This window comes from Choristoneura fumiferana, chromosome 14, assembly GCF_025370935.1.
Source record: "Choristoneura fumiferana chromosome 14, NRCan_CFum_1, whole genome shotgun sequence".
Taxonomy (NCBI): Eukaryota; Metazoa; Arthropoda; class Insecta; order Lepidoptera; family Tortricidae; genus Choristoneura; species Choristoneura fumiferana.
Genome location: NC_133485.1, coordinates 16,136,716 through 16,155,039, shown reverse-complemented (window position 1 = coordinate 16,155,039; position 18,324 = coordinate 16,136,716). Strand labels below are relative to the sequence as shown.

At 37.2% G+C, this 18,324-nt stretch overlaps 1 long non-coding RNA gene and 1 pseudogene across 2 annotated transcripts; both read right to left on the bottom strand.

Annotated features, from left to right (window-relative positions):
- Positions 1-2,041: 2,041 nt before the first annotated feature.
- On the bottom strand, positions 2,042-12,349 carry LOC141435043 (uncharacterized; annotated as a pseudogene).
- Positions 12,350-13,977: 1,628 nt separating this feature from the next.
- On the bottom strand, positions 13,978-17,302 carry LOC141434740 (uncharacterized). Of its 2 annotated transcripts, none has more exons than XR_012452091.1 (3): positions 16,589-17,302; positions 14,892-15,020; positions 13,978-14,601 (listed from the first exon to the last, which is right to left on the bottom strand). It is a non-coding gene; the product is annotated as an uncharacterized lncRNA (long non-coding RNA). The 2 variants fall into 2 exon arrangements; XR_012452090.1 differs by having other exon boundaries at positions 16,755-17,302.
- Between the last annotated feature and the right edge of the window lie 1,022 nt (positions 17,303-18,324).

Below are 18,324 nucleotides of genomic sequence, written 5' to 3'. Positions count from 1 at the left end.
CTTTAAAATGAGTTCTCATCGCAATATTGAAATGGTTAAACGGTGTGAAATTATTAATTTATATGAAGAAGGAAAAAATGTCGGAAATTTCTAGAGAAATTGGAGTTAATGTGAGTTTTTTATTATTTACGTTCATCCTACCAACTTCTTCTTTAAAATGATATCTATGTTATATTATTTTATGTTTATTTATATTGTTACAGATAAAAACAGTTCTATTATGGGTACGACGATATCAAGACGAAGGATCTTTGCTGCATCGTCAAGGATCGGGTAGACCACGACTCATAGATGCGCCGCAGCGCCAGCTATGATGTGGCCCACTGTTAGAGTTGTCTATCCAGAAGAACAAGTGCCGTGCATAACGTTCGTGCAAGATAACTGCCCAATACACCGGTCGCGTTTTATGCAAGACTGGTTTGATCAACACAAAAATAATATTAAAGTCGTTCCTTGGCCTGCCAGATCACCGGATTTAAATCCCATTGAAAAATTATGAGGTGTTATAACCATGTCCAAAGTTGGGATAACAAAAATAAGCGAACTCCGGAAACGTTAGAAGCCCACTGTGTAATAATAAGGGACAGTATTCTCGGCTCTAATATGTGTGAAAATCTAGTTGCATCGATGCGATTTTTTTTGCAAGCAGTTATCGACAATCATGTTGGTTACACCAGTTATTAAAATAAAATTGATTGTTACGTGTAGACCGGGTTATATACTCAAACAATTATGTTATAATAAAATATATAAGGTGCGGATATTTTCAGGGTATGTAATTAATAACCTAAGAATTAATTATACCACAGATTATACACATAAATTATTCAAGTATTGTGTGGTAATATTTTTTTGCTTCATACAAAAATACCATTCCGTCCAAAAATAATCATCCTCGCATTAACATTAACTGTAATTTTTTTATTTAATTTAATTAAAACCAATTAACGACGATGCAAATAATCGATCCTCAAAATATCCGCATCTGATTTTCTAGCACACTGTATTATATAAACCAAAATATTTATCTTTATTTGTGATCCTGTAGGTATCACTTTGTTATGAAAAGTAATTATTTTATTATTATGAACAAATCATTTAATTATACCTTGATAGTTTTGTTTACTTATGTGAGATAAGTATGAAAGTTCAATATATGACTGTAATCTTATTATAACTGTCAGTAACACATTACACACTACAGTGGATCTACGCCATCAATTATTGATAAGTAAATGTTTAAAACTGGAAAACTTCAATCATTATAATTTATAACGCGTACGAGTCTTATGATAACCCGGTCTCAGGTATAATTTACTTTCAAATACTATTTTTTATTGGGGTTCAGCTTCAATCCTCTTTCCAGAATCGGAAATGAATACTTAAGCTAATAATACCTCAATAAAATGTTAAAATACAACTTTTGGTCAGGTGCTAATTAAATAACTGAAAACCTCACACGACACCCAGAAAATATTTTTTCATTTTATTTTAAGTTAGTTGTTTGCGTTTATTTTCGAATATCTTCATTATTTCCTAAAATAATTGTATGATTTACGTAATCAGTAATTCTACTTCATTTCTAACTTTACGGTCGTAATTTTTAATTCCAGATTTAGAAGAAAGCCAAACTGACGCAAAACGGCCAGTATTAAATTATCTAAAGGGTATGAAACATCCCTCAAACATTTAATTGGCGTATGCATTCGTAATATTTAGACGGCATAATAAAAAAAGGATTTAAAAACTCAAACACTACCTGATTTAAAACATAGTGTAATCGATTCTACTTTGGATTCTGAGCAAACTTCTTTCTGGTTTTCAGTTATTTAATGAATATTATATAGTATAGCATTAATAATTGCGTCAATATTTAATGAATAGAAATATTGTTTTAGGAATTAAATTTTTATGTTTCAAACTTCAAAACGTGTATTATTTCTGTTGCAACGTTATCCTTTTTTCAGAGTATTTTTTTAATTTCCATTTCAGTTATCTACAAAATTTAAATAGGAAGTTATAAATAAAAATAAGAACAAAAAAACAATTCTGATATGTAGGATACGAACTCATGATCATTTACGATTTTATCTAAGCAGCCGATCAACTCAGCTATCGGCACATTGCTGTTACGGGGATAAAATATCGATCATATCATAATAACTGTTTAACAGCGCCATCTAGTTCATTTCTTGTGAACACCTAACAAAATCGCCAACTCTCGTGTTCAAACGATTATAGAACGTAAGGTGTCCATCCACTTATGCAGGCCAGTGTACCTACCAATAGATATCCAAACACGCAAACTAAGTATATATTTCTTCATACCACAATATTTGAACATAATATATAGATCGAATTCAATACAGGAAGTAAGTCGTCTTTGTACAATTCATTGACTGTAAAGCTTTTATAATTACGATTTGCCCTAATAGAAGAAGTGTTCCCAACACATGTATTATTTATTATGTACTACACGTATTTACCTGCTTAAATGAACACGCTCCCAATCAAAGGCATTTAACACTACACATTTTGCACACCTATGTGCAAATTTTTAACCTCTTCACCGCCAGTCATCCAGTCGTGACAGCCAATGGAATGCCTCACACGCCTATAAATGTATCTATAAATGACCAACATTCAACTCGAAATTAATCCTTCTGCAATGAAATTAAAAACCAAGTTGATTTGTCGCTGGTTTTTCTGTGGCGGTGGCGTACAGAGCACGTCACTTATTTTTTTTTGTGGTGGCGAAGAGGTTTAACTATAAATTAACATCAATGCATTCATTCATTGATAACAAATAGTTTACAAATAGTTTTTACCTATTGCATTTGTGATCGCTTTTATACATAATCTCACACACACTTTAAAATTTGCTGGACATTTCAAAACAGGCAAAAATCACACTTTTAGTTACTGAGGAAGTTAATTCTATTTATCTATATAATATTATCACTAGTTAGTTCACAGTGTATGATGTGGTACATTTTAAATACACGCCCATTCACAGGGATGCATTGTTATCCTAATTTACAAATAACTTACCTAATAATTACAATTACTAACTATACTGGTGTATTTCTCTATCTTATTAAGTTTTAAGTACAACCATACCGTTAATCAATTTAGCAAGCACCTTATACACAAAATTATGAGATAGTTTTGGACGGATTCGTTGCGTATTTCGTTTTTTTTCGAAAAATTGTGGTTGTCATGTACCGAAATATCATTAAGTCCTTTAAGGTAGGTACATAGAAACAAAATGGCACAAGATAAATTCATTTGAACATATGGATATGTATTCTATCTAGCTTAGGTAACTTTACGGACTAAAGCAAAGGTATATTGTTAGGTTGTTTGTGAATCATGATACTGTTCCGACACAACCATGATATTGTTCCGACACAATTATTGCTTTAAAAAAATACATAATAATTTTAAATTAAGTAATAATTCGATTATCTACTTTTCAACTACTCAAAACTTCATAGTTCACTATAAGTTCCTCCGGTATCGTTAGGTCTCCATTTTGCTGAAAAACAAATAGAAGTCATGAGATGAGACTGAAAACTTCGAATATTAATTGCAATTATGGTTTAGAAAGTCAAGGACTCTGAAAGACTATTGGAGATCGATGACATGTAAAGCTGGTTAAGATTAATTTGGTGATGTTGGTTAATAGTTAAATCCATAAATGTTTTATGTGGATGCGAAAAATTTCGAGTTTCTGCATGAACACTTAATATAAGCATATCGCATAGACACAGCTATGTTCCACGTGAGTTACCTAATGCCTATTCCGATGTGTGCCGGAGTGCCGGCTGCCCGGCCGCGATTGTACTATCGCGTAATGGTCGCTGTTGTCCGACACAGACCTGCAATTCAAATAATGTTTAACGCGTTGAGATTTTGAATAAAATTAGACCAATGACTCATATTAAGTTGTTGGTACTCATGGGCATTCGTAATCATTTCCCATCACATGACCCCCATGCTCGTTTGCCTCCCTCTAAAATAAAAAAAAACAGTAAATCTTTCTTCAAATCACAAGTCTACAGTTAAATGAGGCACAAATTCCATGCTGAAAATCTTCTAGATGCCTTATTTTACAAACATAAAATCACGCCTCTTTTCCAACGGGGTAGGCATAGACTACATCCTTCCACTTGCTACGATCCTGGCATACAACTCTCGCTTTCTCTTTATCCAAATATCATGGCTAGTGCCGGTCTAAAATATTTGAACAAAGTTGACTTTTTAGGGTTCCGTACCTCGAAAGGAAAAAACGGAACCCTTATAGGATCACTTTGTTGACCGTCCGTCCGTCCGTCTGTCAAGACCCTTTTTCTCAGGAACGCATGGAGGTATCAAGCTGAAATTTATATCAAATACTCAGGTCTACTGTCCCTTGGAGTTGTGAAAAAATCAAACTTCTAAGCCAACGCAATCAAAAGATACAGCCGTTTATGCTGCAAATTTCCGCAAATTTTCGAAACTCCCAACGCAAATGAATCAAAACCTAAAGGGTATTTCCCGTGAACTCAGAATCTTGAAATTTGGTACGAAGCAACGTCTTATAGCACAGATAAAGGAAAAATTGCGAAAACCGTAAATTTTTAGTTACATCATTATAATAAAATTATTTTTAATAATTTTAAAGTTACTACCTACAGGTTTGTACGGAACCCTCGGTGCGCGAGTCCGACTCGCTCTTAGCCGGTTTTTTTATGTACTGGAATAATGTACGTAAAAAAATTACAGGAGAATTGCCTGAACGGCTTCTAGAAAAGTATGGTACCTACCTTTGTTTGCCGTGCCTTTGATTTACACGACTTGGCGGGGGCACTACCGTGCCCCCAGATAATGGAATATTTGTTCAAAAAATACCATGAAATGTTAGTATGTTATTACAAAAACCAACAATAATGCGGAAAATATTGGTCGTGCTGTTTATTTTAGAAACAGTAATCAGACGCGCATTACCTTGCGGAGTGTATGGTGGAGGATGGATATCTGCTACCGTACTGGCTGCCGTGCCAGCTCCGGTATGGATCGTAGTCCTCCACTACTGATGGATCCTTCTCGATCACCTGAGAACGTGACGATCATTTGCTTTAGATTTAGATAAATAAACAAGCTCCTGAAAATTTAAATTAATCGATTGATGGGACAGTCGCAGGTTTTAGTCGATTGCCCAAACGCCACAAAAAATACTGACTCGTTTCAAAGACGTTTCTTAAACGCCCGAGCACACATTCGTTGCCAAACAAAACGAGTGTTCTACTTACTTACCAGTAAACGTTAAAATAAACCAAAACCACCTACATTATTTTTCTCCAGATCCTTTTCAAATTTACAATACAATACAATACAATAACTCTTTATTGAATACTAACACATAGTAAGCAGTACCTACAGAAAATACCGGTATATAGAGGTTTTTAAGGTAAGCAATACGCAACTGCGGCGAGTTCATTAAATAGCACCAACGAACAATATCCCACTAATATTATAAATGCGAAAGTTTGTCAGTCTGTTTGTCTGTTTGTTTATTTGTTTGTTTGTTACTTCGTCACGTCTAAACCACTGAACTGAATATACATAGGGACGGAGTCGTTGGTAACGGCTAGTAATAAATAATTATTCGTATTGCTATTCACTCACATCAGTCCTCGCACAGGAGCAAGTCATGGCGGTACAGAGGAAGCAGTTGATGAGTAGCATGACGACGAACATGACGCCGAGAGCGATGGCCAGGTACAGCAGCCACGGGGGTGGATGCCGCCCTCGGTACAGCTCAGTGCGGCTACTGCGGAGTTTGCAATCGTTGAAATGGCAACAGTAGTACATGGTACTGTGCTACATGGGCTGCTAGAGCTTAAGCCCGGTTTCCACCGCGAGCTTCCATCGATCAACTTCATAGAGGTCCGGTGTAAGTACTTCCATGCAGCCGATCGTTGTACGTTAAACTAAGTCATGAGTCCACTCCACTCGCGGTGTTAATTGGGCTTTAGGCTGTGAAGTAGCGTCGGCTGCTTCTGTGCAAGTGAAGCATATTTAAGCTGAACCTGGTCCTTTTGTCACAGTGCATGGAATTGGTGCATAGGACTTAATTAGTACCTACATAATAAATTATAGTGAGATTAAGTTTAAGCTCCATTTTTATTTCGTCACTTCTTTGAAAAAATCTCGTATCTAAAATCAATATGTCAACAAAATTGAACCTTGACGTAATGTCTACAAAGTTCACTCAGAAAAATTATCTATTTCGAGCTACGAGTTTTTTAAAAAGTAGTGACGATTTGCATTATGTGTGCGTGTCGTGTTCTATCTACTGTGTGTGGAGTTTGAATACTGTGGCAAAGGCTGCCTTCATCTGCTAAGATCTATTGAGGGAAGTAAAATGTAGTTAGGTGATTATTATATTACAGCCTGTTTCACCAAATTTAATCCTGATATCATATTGCATTGTTACCTATTCGATATTTATACATATAGTATTGTTCTTAATATCGTAAAAAATACACATAGATAGTTAAGATTTACGAGAAGTGACGTAGGTAAACTCCAATTCAATAGAATCTGACAAACCTGTAGACACTTCCAGCCTACTAATATAGACACCGGGCTGCCTAAGGCTTTGTGATGTGACTATTATTCTTTTTTGATTCCTTTTATATGATAATTGCAACAACAGGGACATATATAATCAAGTGTGCCCACGATAGGGTGTCTTAAATATGTAGAAAATTGTCAGATTCTATTGAATTGTACTTTAGGTACATACCTGCGCTGTCGTTAGGGTCAAGAACGAACACTCCCGTGGAAGCAGTGACTGTGGTCTCATCCTCACCGACTACGCCCACGCCGTCGTCGACTGTACAGTCTTGAACTGGACAGTTCCCTAGAAAAATACGAGAAAGGTTTTCATCAGTTAATTAGGTACTATTTTACTAGATAAGGTAGGTACATTATCAACATATTTTAGGATTCGTAAATTAAACTAAGCATAAGTGCCGCAACAAAGAACTGCGCAGCAATGATTTACAAACGTTTTTTCTTGCCTTTTGCGCTAGGAAAATGACGGGAGTTAAGTATAGTAACTTTAAACATCCTTGGTAGGTAGGTATTTATGCGATCTTAGGATAGAAAGGGCCCCAACCTACACTGGGTCGCATGGGATCTACAACCCGAGCTCTCTCATTCTGCGAGGAGGCCTGTGCCCAGCTGTGTGACATTTAGAAGTCGATGATATGATGTGAGAACGGGGAAATCGAGGAAACCACGAATATCGAACCATTAGTATCAAGTTTTTGATCATTTGGCGAAATCTTACAAATAGAAAGTGTAAAGATTAGACTCAAAGTTGTTAATAAGCATTTAAAAGAGAACTTGCTAATTGACGTTGATGGGAGTACTTTGACCTACGCAAGTCGTGAATATTTGACCGCCACCTGCAGTGCAGGTGCGCTAAATTGATGGAGTTAAAAGTAGGTCAGCTGTGGTAAAGGTAGGTAGGTATAATTTATAAACATTGGCTTAAAAATAAAATTTCCGTAGGTACCTATCACCAATTTCGGAAACAGCCAAAGTATAAGGATAATTAGTATGTATTTAAGTAGTATTAGGTATATGCTATCTTAGCACGCAAAGGATTTTCAGGCGGTCGCCTCCGTTTCGATGTAAATTATAAGTAACTGGGCACTTAGCAGTTTTTTATGCCTTCGGTGGAAAACTGATTGTAGCTGGTTATAACCAGCTAAACTTTAGTTTAAATAGGTTAGTCGAGTTTCATTCATAAGTGGGTGATCCATGGGCGATTCGGCCGGTGCATTATATGCGCGAACAGCCAACGAGCCAAAATGCAGCAGAGGTTTTATTGGCACTCCATGACGGCTTATACTTCTGGATCGTCGGCCCACTGTATGCCACCCGCGTTGTTTCTCGTCAATGGATCATCCAAAAGTATCGTATCCCTTCATTGTACCTTTACAAACAGATATATCGCACTGAAAGTTGATCTGCGACGAGTCAGGAAATCTAAACATGTTCGGGATGAATAGTTCCGCTGCTCCGCTTTCTGACCTCACCACCACGGACTGCTGCTTTATTGGGCATCTGAAAAGTCATGTGGAATTTTGATTTTACGCCATATTTTATATTGTTGCCAAAGCCAAAAGGATCAAACCAAACAGAAGCGTCTTGCATTACGACTGTAATTTAAATTCATTCGTTACTATCAAGGAAAGTAGGTAAAGTTATTAGGCAATTATTTCAAATTCCCCTTGTAATAGAACAATTAAAACGCCATTCAGGTACCTTTATATCACATTTTATCACGAAAAGATCACTAAAAGGGAATTATAAGAAATTAATCGACAGTAAAAGCGCCGACCTTTCGCTCGGATATTGGTTTCTAAATAAATTGGGCTGGTAGGTAGTTAAACTATTTAAGGCGTAAAATTATGCTCAATCCATTTTGTATTTATTTAAAAATTCTATAGGATGTCTGTAAGAAGTAACTAACCCTCGTTTGTCCAATAAGTCGACGGTGTTATTCTTCATATTGAAAGCGAAACAACTCTTCATTTTGATGCCATGAGCTCCTATAACACAAATGAGAAAATAAAAAATATTTTTATAAGAAACCTACCCACGGTGGCACGTAATAATTATATGTAGTGGAATATAGTCGTTTGTGCTAGTAACAATAACAAACTATCGAATATTCCATACACAGTCCCTGACTGGGGATCACTAAGCTTTGTAGTCGGGTTCTCTAACCACTCGGCTTCGGTCGTCCTATGAAAATGTAATGAGTAGGTACTTTCTGCAGCAATTGTTTGTCTTTGAGAGAGTATTTTACCATCAGGTTTGCTCATTTCAGCACGCAGCGTATACGGCAGGTTGAAGGCGGCGTTCATTACTTTTTTTCCATTGTCGTTCAGCATTCGTAGAGACACGAGTGAAGTTTCGTTCCTGGAAAACAAAAGAAGGTAAATGTATAATTATTCATTCTGAAAATACTTATACCATAATACAGATAGTTTTCGTAGCATTTGCAGTGGTCTCATTTCGTCCTTGTGTCCATGTGAAACTTGCTCCTAAAGCGTTAATGTCTTTAAAGTTCAAGAACACTGAGTTGTTGACAATGGTACAGTCCCTGTTTGCCTGATGCCCTTGTTTCTTCGTAAACTACGACAATTACCCAATTAAGTTTAAATGTTATGAAAGGTATAATTTTAAAGGTCTATTATATGTACTTCCTGTCCCTTGTATTTCATGAAAGTTATAGCGCTAAAAAGGTACAATTGTACATAAAAAAAATCAAAATTTTTGAATGAAAAAGTTAAATTTGGCAAGTTATAATTTGTGGCACGTTGTTCTTACCTAGCGTTCCTGAAGCCCGCCTTCCCGCACGTGATGACGTAAAACTTATCGTCTGCTAACTCCAGGGTCCGATGCACGCGGACCGCAAAAGGCAGAGAGCGCTCGTCCGTGCGCTGAAATACGACCAATGTGATAATAAAGTTCTCAATCTTGGTTATCACTCAAGCAATCAGAGTAAAATGGCTTTTTACTATTTTTAGGGTTCCGCAGTCAAAATAGCAGAAACAGAACGCTTATAATTTCACCATGTCTGTCTGTCTTGTAGCGCGTAGCGCAGACATTTCTAACTCTATTTTCTTCCAGCTCTAGCTGTAATTTGACATCAAGTCAACAAGTGATGGAATAAATATTGTAACTTTGCGAACACCATTTATCGAATCAGGGATTTGCATTTGCGAAATATTAAGCTTTAATCTCCTCACCGCTCAGTGATGTAACATAAAAAAATTTGAAAAAAAACATGAAAAAAACTTAGTTACCTTGTTTTTTATTCTAACTTTGTTTTTTTTTCAGAAATAAAATCAATAGGAAATTAATTATTTTATTGAGGTATGTTTTCTAATTTCTAACATTTTACTAAAATAACAAATCGAATTAAGTAGTAATGAATCAATTAAAAAAAAAAATTTTAGCCTGTATTATGTCCCACTGCTGGGCAAAGGCCTCCCCTTTTCTCCGCCACTCTTCCCTGTCCTGGGCATGCACCTGCCAATCGAGCTGAATCAATTACTTAAACAAAAATTTAATCTTCCTCTGTATCAATGTCAGTAGCCAACTACGTTCAAACAAACATATACCGAACGGGGATTTCCCGTGCGCAGATTGAATGTTGCCAATATATTCATGTAAACTTGGTAGGTACTATTGAACCAAAACGGTATGGTAGATTTATGAATAAATAAAAAAAACTAGTATTAACTGTTAAGTATTAATCTTTTACGGAAACTGCCTTTTTAATTTTAAATTCTGTACTCTTGAAAAAAAACATGTTCCAGAAAAAAAAGTGTTTTTTTCATGTTCTTTTTCAAAGTTTTTTTTCACGATAGAAAAAAAAACGGTTTTTTTGCAACACTATCTCCGCTTCCTCTTTTCTCAGCTATATTTATGCATCTTTTTGTTACGTGACAAAATTCACCATAGTAACGCATAATAACGAATATTAAAGAAAAATTGTCACAGCTAAATAGCGGCGGGTTTTACAAGTTGAAGAGTAATAATGGATAAAAACATAATATAATTTTTTGTCACACGGAACTCTACGCTGCGTGGCTTGCGTGTGATCCCACACGTACTTGACTGATTTTTTTTCTACTTACACTGCTTTTGTGGAAATCACAACAAGATTACTAATCGAGTATTTTATAGCCCATGGATGGCTAAAAAATTCAGAACTACCTGTCACCACCACGTTAAAGATTCTGCAGGTAGAGTCACTGCACAGTCACGCGTTTTTAAGGTTTACATATTAGGTATGGCATCACACCATGCACCACCATACCCTGTGTATATTATGCTGTGTACAGCTTAAATAAAGCCACGTGTAGTTAAAATCACCTGGCAAAAACATTGACGGTATGAGTAGGATAGGTACATTTTCCCCAAAAAGAATGATCGATCGATAGTCATTTTTAACGTGTTCAAAAAGCTTAAACCAAAGGCTTAAACAAAAGAAAATGACAGTCACGTTGTTTCAATTACATTAAGTCATTGACCGGTTCCCTGCAGGGCCCTGGAGTAAAAAAATATCAATGGATCTCCAGCTAAAGGGGCTTATTTGACGGTTAATCAAGCTTTGTCAATGATGTTCACACCAAAAGGCCAATGACGTAAAACTTGTAGGTAATTTTGATCGTACTAAAACTCTTCGATACCTAAACCAAGTTAATGAATCAAATAATAACAGTATATGTATATAATAATAATAATATATGTATTTAAGTATGTATCTATCTAAATAATTATATTTATCCGTTGCTTAGTACCCATAACACAAGCTTTGCTATAAGCTTACTTTGGGACTAGGTTAATTGGTGTTAATTATCCCGTTATATTTATTTATATTTTTTTATTGTTTTGGCAAAGCGATAAAGATTTCGAAAGCCAATGAGGGCTATCGTTTTTTGTCTTACTACATGGCGCCACTGTTGCGTGAGGTTTTTAAGTGTGGCTTTCAAAGTGTAACAACAGTGTTACGGGCGTGAAAACAAAGTTTAGATTAAAATCATATTAAATACATCTTGAAACCGTACCATACGAGTAAAAATATCGAGCAACCACAGTCTTGTGTAGTCCCGTTTTATTCGGAAAAAAAGGGAGGACTAAAGTTTTCGAAAGACAAAACTGTCTCAAAACACAGACATTCATTGCCTCTTATCGAATAATTGCCATAATTAATTTCAGGTAACGCAAAATATTCACAAAATTATTTTAATCCTACTAATATATAAATGCGAAAGTTTGTTGTGAGTGAGTGAGTGAGTGAGTGAGTGAGTGAGTGAGTGAGTGAGTATGTTTGTTACTTTTCACGCAAAACGGCTGGACGGATTTGGATGAAATTTGGTATGTAGATAGCTGAACATCTGGAATAAACATAGGCTACTTTTTATCCCGATATTCCCACGGGATAGGGATAAAATCTCGAAATTCTACCGCTGGCTTAGAGTCATGAAATTTGATAAGTAGGTAGCTGGACGTTTGAAATAAACATATGCTACTTTTTATCCCACAGGGATAGGGATAAAATCTTGAACTAATAACCGCTGAGCTTAGAGCCCTGAAATTTGGTATGTAGATAGCTGAACACGGAATAAAACATAGCTATTTTTTATCCGATATTCATCATTCGATATTAAATCATCAGTTCTATAACATCGCTGAGAGCGGACGTGTTTTTAGTTATTTATTATTTCTTAAATACTTACGTACGCGACTCTGGATCTAAAGTAAGTCCCATAGTGATTAAAGTTCCGCGAGTGTTGTTTAAAGTCGATGTGCGTGTTATTAGTAAACTCAATACGGACACCCTACAGCGAATCTAAGCGAGACGAGCGTCGACTGCCTTTGTTGCACCCGCTACGGACGACGATTACGATACATTGTACGGCCTACCTGTCGCAAATAATAATTTTTACTCGCTGCGTTACACCGGCTGGCATCGATAGTGCCTAATACCTACTGCACTTGCATTTTGTCTTGACCGCTTCGCTTACTTATAATTTATAACTATGCCCGCTGCTAAATGTGATGCTTGCGGTAAATTTACCGCTGCTTATGATGCTGTAGGCTGCGCCGCTTGCTCTCGTAGCTTCCACTATCAATGCTTATCTATAGCTAGTGACGAGTTTAAGAAGCTGCCCAAAGATGCTAGGAAGGTCAGGAAATGCTATGTTTGTAAAACGGAAGAGAGGAGCATTAAAACACCCACTCGCGGGCCGTCCGGGCCGACAAATAAAAATGTCGGTACGGCGACGGTTCGCGGATCGGACCATGCGCCGCCGGCCGGTGCCGCGACTGCCGTTCCTCTCGAACCTCCGCCTACAACTGTAACCGATACAGCTGAGTTTTCTCCTGAACAACCTAAACCTAACTATACAACAGAGTTAGAGAAACGCTTGACAGACTTAATTAAAATCTCACATGACTCTTTAAAGGCCGAAGTGGGAAGAATAATTAAGGCGGAGATAGCTAGGCACAGTGCCGCCGTTACTGAGGAGTTGAATCATAAAATTGTACTTCTGGAGGAGAAATCTGAACGGATTCAAGAATTGGAAAAGATGGTTACGGCGTCAGAAGAACGCATTTTGCAGCTTGAGAAAGATTTCGGTTCACATCAGCAGTGGCTACGCATGAACAACTTGGAGGTGTCCGGCGTGCCGGAATTGGCAAACGAGTCCCCTAGTGATATCACTATTCAAATTGCTAGGCATGCGGGTGTTACACTTCAACCGGATGATATCGAGTTTGCGCATCGTGTTCAACCCGTGCAGACGCAAACTGACAGACCGAAGAACATCGTGGTCAAATTGAGGCGACGCAGTTTAAAAGATAAAATATTGTCCGGTTTGAAAAAAAGCCGTGGAGTCAACACTGCGGACATCGGCATTGGTGGAGACTCAAGGAAAATTTTGTACATGACCATTTGACCCCAGCAAATAAGTTTCTATTAAAGAATTGCAAAAAGATCTGTTCGGAAAAAGGTTACGAGTACGTTTGGGTAAAGAACTGCAGCATATACGTGCGGAAAGCTGACAAGCAACCATACATTCATGTTAGATCCGCCCTGGACTTTCGTAAAAACAATCCTAGTTAAATCGTAGTTGTTCTTTTAATATTAATTTTCTTTATCTTACTTACAATAAATTCACCACAAGCTTACAAATACCATACAAAGTTTTACATAGAAACAATTACATACATACTCATAACTATATTATTAATATACAACACAAACTCAAACATAAGCCAAACACTGCTACTCCAATCTACGCTGGTTTCATTTAAATTAAACAAAACTACTTCTGAACTTCTTAATATAAATATGAGTAGAAAACTTTCCTTTTGCTGCTCGTTCGCATACCTGACTACTATTTGCTCTCTTTTTCACAGTATTTTAATATCAAAATATTTTCACTCTGAACAATTTAAGAATTTTTTATCAAAACACCCGTGGCTTGCGAACAAAAACACTACAATTTTATCAAAATTTATTAAATAACAATTATGATGTAATTACTATCTCCGAGAGTTGGCTCTGCGACGGTGTATTGGATGCGGAACTGTGTGATGACAGGTACGACGTATTCAGGATGGACAGGGACAGAGCGCTTAGCGGTAAATCTGATGGGGGCGGAGTATTGATTTTGGCGCTTCGATCGTTGGGTGCGCGGGCGCGTCCTGAGTGGTCGCGCCCGGGTATCGAATGCTTGTGGATTACAATTCCCGCTGCTAAACTGCATAAACGTTACGGTCTCAGTTCTGTAGCATCTCAAACTCGCGATCTGCATTTATGCACGGTTTACACTCCCCCTGGTGCCTCTTTGCCAACTCACATTTCTTCTCTTGCTTCATTATTTGAAACAGTCGTGTCCGAAGCAATTAATGCTAATATTTTTATAGGCGGTGATTTTAACCTTCCACACATTCAGTGGAATAGTGGCTCCAGTCCTGTATTTGAGCGTCGGGGCACAGTCGAGTTGCAAAATGCGACTGTAAAGTTAATTGAGAGCATGAATATTTCCAACCTTGAGCAACATAATTTTATAAAAAATTGTAGTAACAATGTTTTAGATTTAATATTTGCTAACTTTAATTTAGAAGTGACAAAATCATATTTTCCTTTAGTAAAAGAAGACGTTTATCATCCTTCACTTGAAATAACAATCAGCGATATATTTTCGGCTCCTTTAACAGAAAGTTCAAAACCTATGCTTAGATTTCGTAAGGGTAATTATAATGCAATTAATGAACACCTTAATAGTGTGGATTGGCATTCTTACCTTGCCGCGGACTCCTTAGACGAGGCCCTTGAGAAATTTTATGAAGCCCTTAACGAGGTTATCGCTAGGTATGTTCCGTTGGATCTGCGTAACCGCAGAGATCGATTTCCAGTCTGGTTTAAGGCGAGCCTAATAAAAATTATCAAAGAGAAAGAAAAGGCACATAAAAGATGGAAGAAGTTTGGAAATCCACTAGATTACGACGAGTTCTCAATTTTACGCAACAGGCAAAAGAGAATCCAGGAGGAATGTTGGACTGAGTACGTCAGCAGCGTTCAGGAGAATATTAAATATAACCCTAAACAACTTTGGTCATTTATTAAGGCTCGTCGAGGTGGTGGCTCTGCTTATCCAAAATCGTTTGTATATAAGGATGAAATAATTGATAATAACCAAGATATATGTGAAAATTTTAGTGATTTCTTTAGTTCCGTATTTTGTAAACCTGCAGATAAATATGATAATTATCTCCTACCTCCACCTTTTTGCGACAGTGGTGAAACTATAAACTCAATTGATATCTGTTCACAACAAATTAGTAAACTTTTATTACAATTAGACCCAAACGGTGGAGCTGGCAGTGACGGTATTCCTGCATTTTTTATTAGAGAGTGTGCACTAAGCTTAGCCATTCCACTTACACTATTATTTACACGCTCTTTAAGAGATGGTATATTTCCCCAGAAATGGAAAGAGGCTTTAATTGTACCTATCTATAAAAAAGGGTCTAAAACTCTTATAACTAATTATAGACCTATATCCATCTTGAACCAGTTTGGCAAAATATTTGAGAAATTTGTATTATGTAACATTTATAACGTACTTAATAAAGGGATCCCACCTCAACAGCATGGTTTTCTAAAAGGCCGTTCCACAGTATCGAACCTGACTGAATTTTTAAACTTTACCCTCCGGAGTATGGAGAAGGGCAAGCAAGTTGACGTGATTTATACAGATTTTGAAAAGGCATTCGACCGCGTTGATCATGTAATTTTACTACGTAAACTTTACTGGCTCGGTCTTCGTGGCAATGTGTATCGGTGGGTTTCATCATATGTTGCAAATAGGCGTCAAGCTGTCGTCCTTGGCGGTTGCAGATCTGATTTTATTGACATACCTTCTGGCGTCCCACAGGGATCGCACCTGGGTCCGTTATTTTATAATGCTTATTTGTACGATATTTATGCGGTGTTCAATAGTTCTCAATTCTTAATGTACGCAGACGATAAAAAGATTTATATGGAGGTATCTAGCCCTGATGATTGTGAAAAATTACAAAATGACCTAAATCGTTTATCTGATTATTATATTGTTAATCGTATTAATGTTAATGCAAGTAAATGTGTCCAAATAACTTTCACGCGTAGTTCTCACCCGATTGTGCATCAATATTATATAGCAGGACAGCCAATGCAACGTGTTAAATTGATACGTGACTTAGGAGTCGCCCTAGATGCTAAATTGACGTTCGAACATCACATAGATGATATTGCAAACCGAGCTTATAAAAATTTGGGCTTTGTGTTTCGTGTCTGCCGAGATTTCAGTGACATCCAGTGCGTCAAGACAGTATACTACGCCTATGTAAGAAGTTTACTGGAGTACGCCAGCTTCGTCTGGTCTCCTCATTTCACGAAGTACAAAGACCAAATCGAAAAAATACAGCGGCGTTTTTTGCGTCATTTGAATTACCGTACTAGAATAATTGATGCGTCCTACGAGTTGTCGTGCACACGTCACTCTATGTTAAGTCTCGAGGATCGGCGTATGCTGTTAGATATCTCTGTGCTGCACGATATTCTGTCAGGACGTACAGATAGCCCTACACTGCTCTCTGAAATAAAGTTTTTCACACCCACTTACCGAACTCGCCACACGCATCGCTTCCTGTTCAGTGTTCCCCTGGTTCACACGAGGTACGCCCAGAATGCACCTCTTATCCGTGTCCTTAGAGACTACAATAAACGTTTCCACAATATTGACCTCTTTGACTGTAGCAAGGCAACACTAAAAAATCGTATTCGAAAAGTCCTAACGGAAAAATAGTAAGATTTTGTTATTATAAATACATAAATCGACTTTGGTTGGAGTACCTATAACAGACCGCACTCACACGCGCACACACACACACACACACACACACACACACACACACACACACACACACACACACACACACACACACACACACACACACACACACACACACACACACACACACACACACACATCATACTAGAGATCATAGTCTTGTGGACTCACTAACAATACTTGTTGCCTGTGTTAGTTTTAACTGTTTTGAGTATGATTCGCCAACTGTATTTCTGTGGACATCTGTCATTGGCTTTCTGTTTAGTACCTAAGTCCTATTATAATGTACTGTATTGCTGTTGATGCCCCAAATAAATAAAATAAAATAAAATAAAATAAAAAAAACTCTTCGACTTCCGGTTCAGTGGTCGCCACTCGAGAACTTATCTTTAATAAATACTAGGGATAAATAATGATCTAAATGATAACCGGTACCAATGCAATAATGAAAGCTTTATCATCATTGTTATCGTAACGTCCACTGTTAGACGTTGGCCTCCCCAATAGACCTCCGTTTCTTTGGTCGGAAGTGGACCGCATCCACCTTGAACGCCCGGCTTTAACCAATTCATCCGTCCATCTCGTTGGTGCCAATCGTTGCTTGCCAATCCGCAATCTCCATTCGACACTGAAAGCTTATCTCTAACTAAATTATTTGTTACCAGCTCCTGCTATTTTGTATGAAACAATGCCGTTTGATGACTGTATTTTAACGGTTATTTTCAGCGCTTTTCAAAGGTTTTAATGGAGATGTCGTCTACAGAAAGATGCTCTGCGCAGTGCTGATAAATACAGAACCTATATATTTATTTACTGTTACTTAGTTTTTTATGCTTTATCTGTGGATCTGTGTCGTTACGTTACATCTGAGGCCATACTGTCTAACGTTTCCGACACTCGCGATACACTCAAATGAGTTTTTAATGCGATAACTGACATTTGATTGTGATTGCGATTGTCAGAAACGTTAGACAATACGCCACAGCCTCTGGTCCGTGCAGGTTTCCTTAAATAAATAATTCTGGGTTGAACGCTATATATCAGGGTTTAATAGAGTCAAAATGTAGAGAATTGTCGTCCCAAACTCAGGATTAAAAGGAAAAAAATCTAGGTAGACCAATTTGCTACACTGGTTATGGTATGGTTCATTGTATTTATTTTATCCGTAGTCACACCAATATATAAAACAACTCACCCTTCATAAAACAGAAATATTTAATTTAAACCAATTCGACGGATTTCTGGGCGGTTTGCCCTTCGGGCAGAAGAAGCTGCCTGAATAACCTACCTATTTTCTACACTGAATTATGGTTGAGGGGTGCATTGGTGTAACCACGGGTAA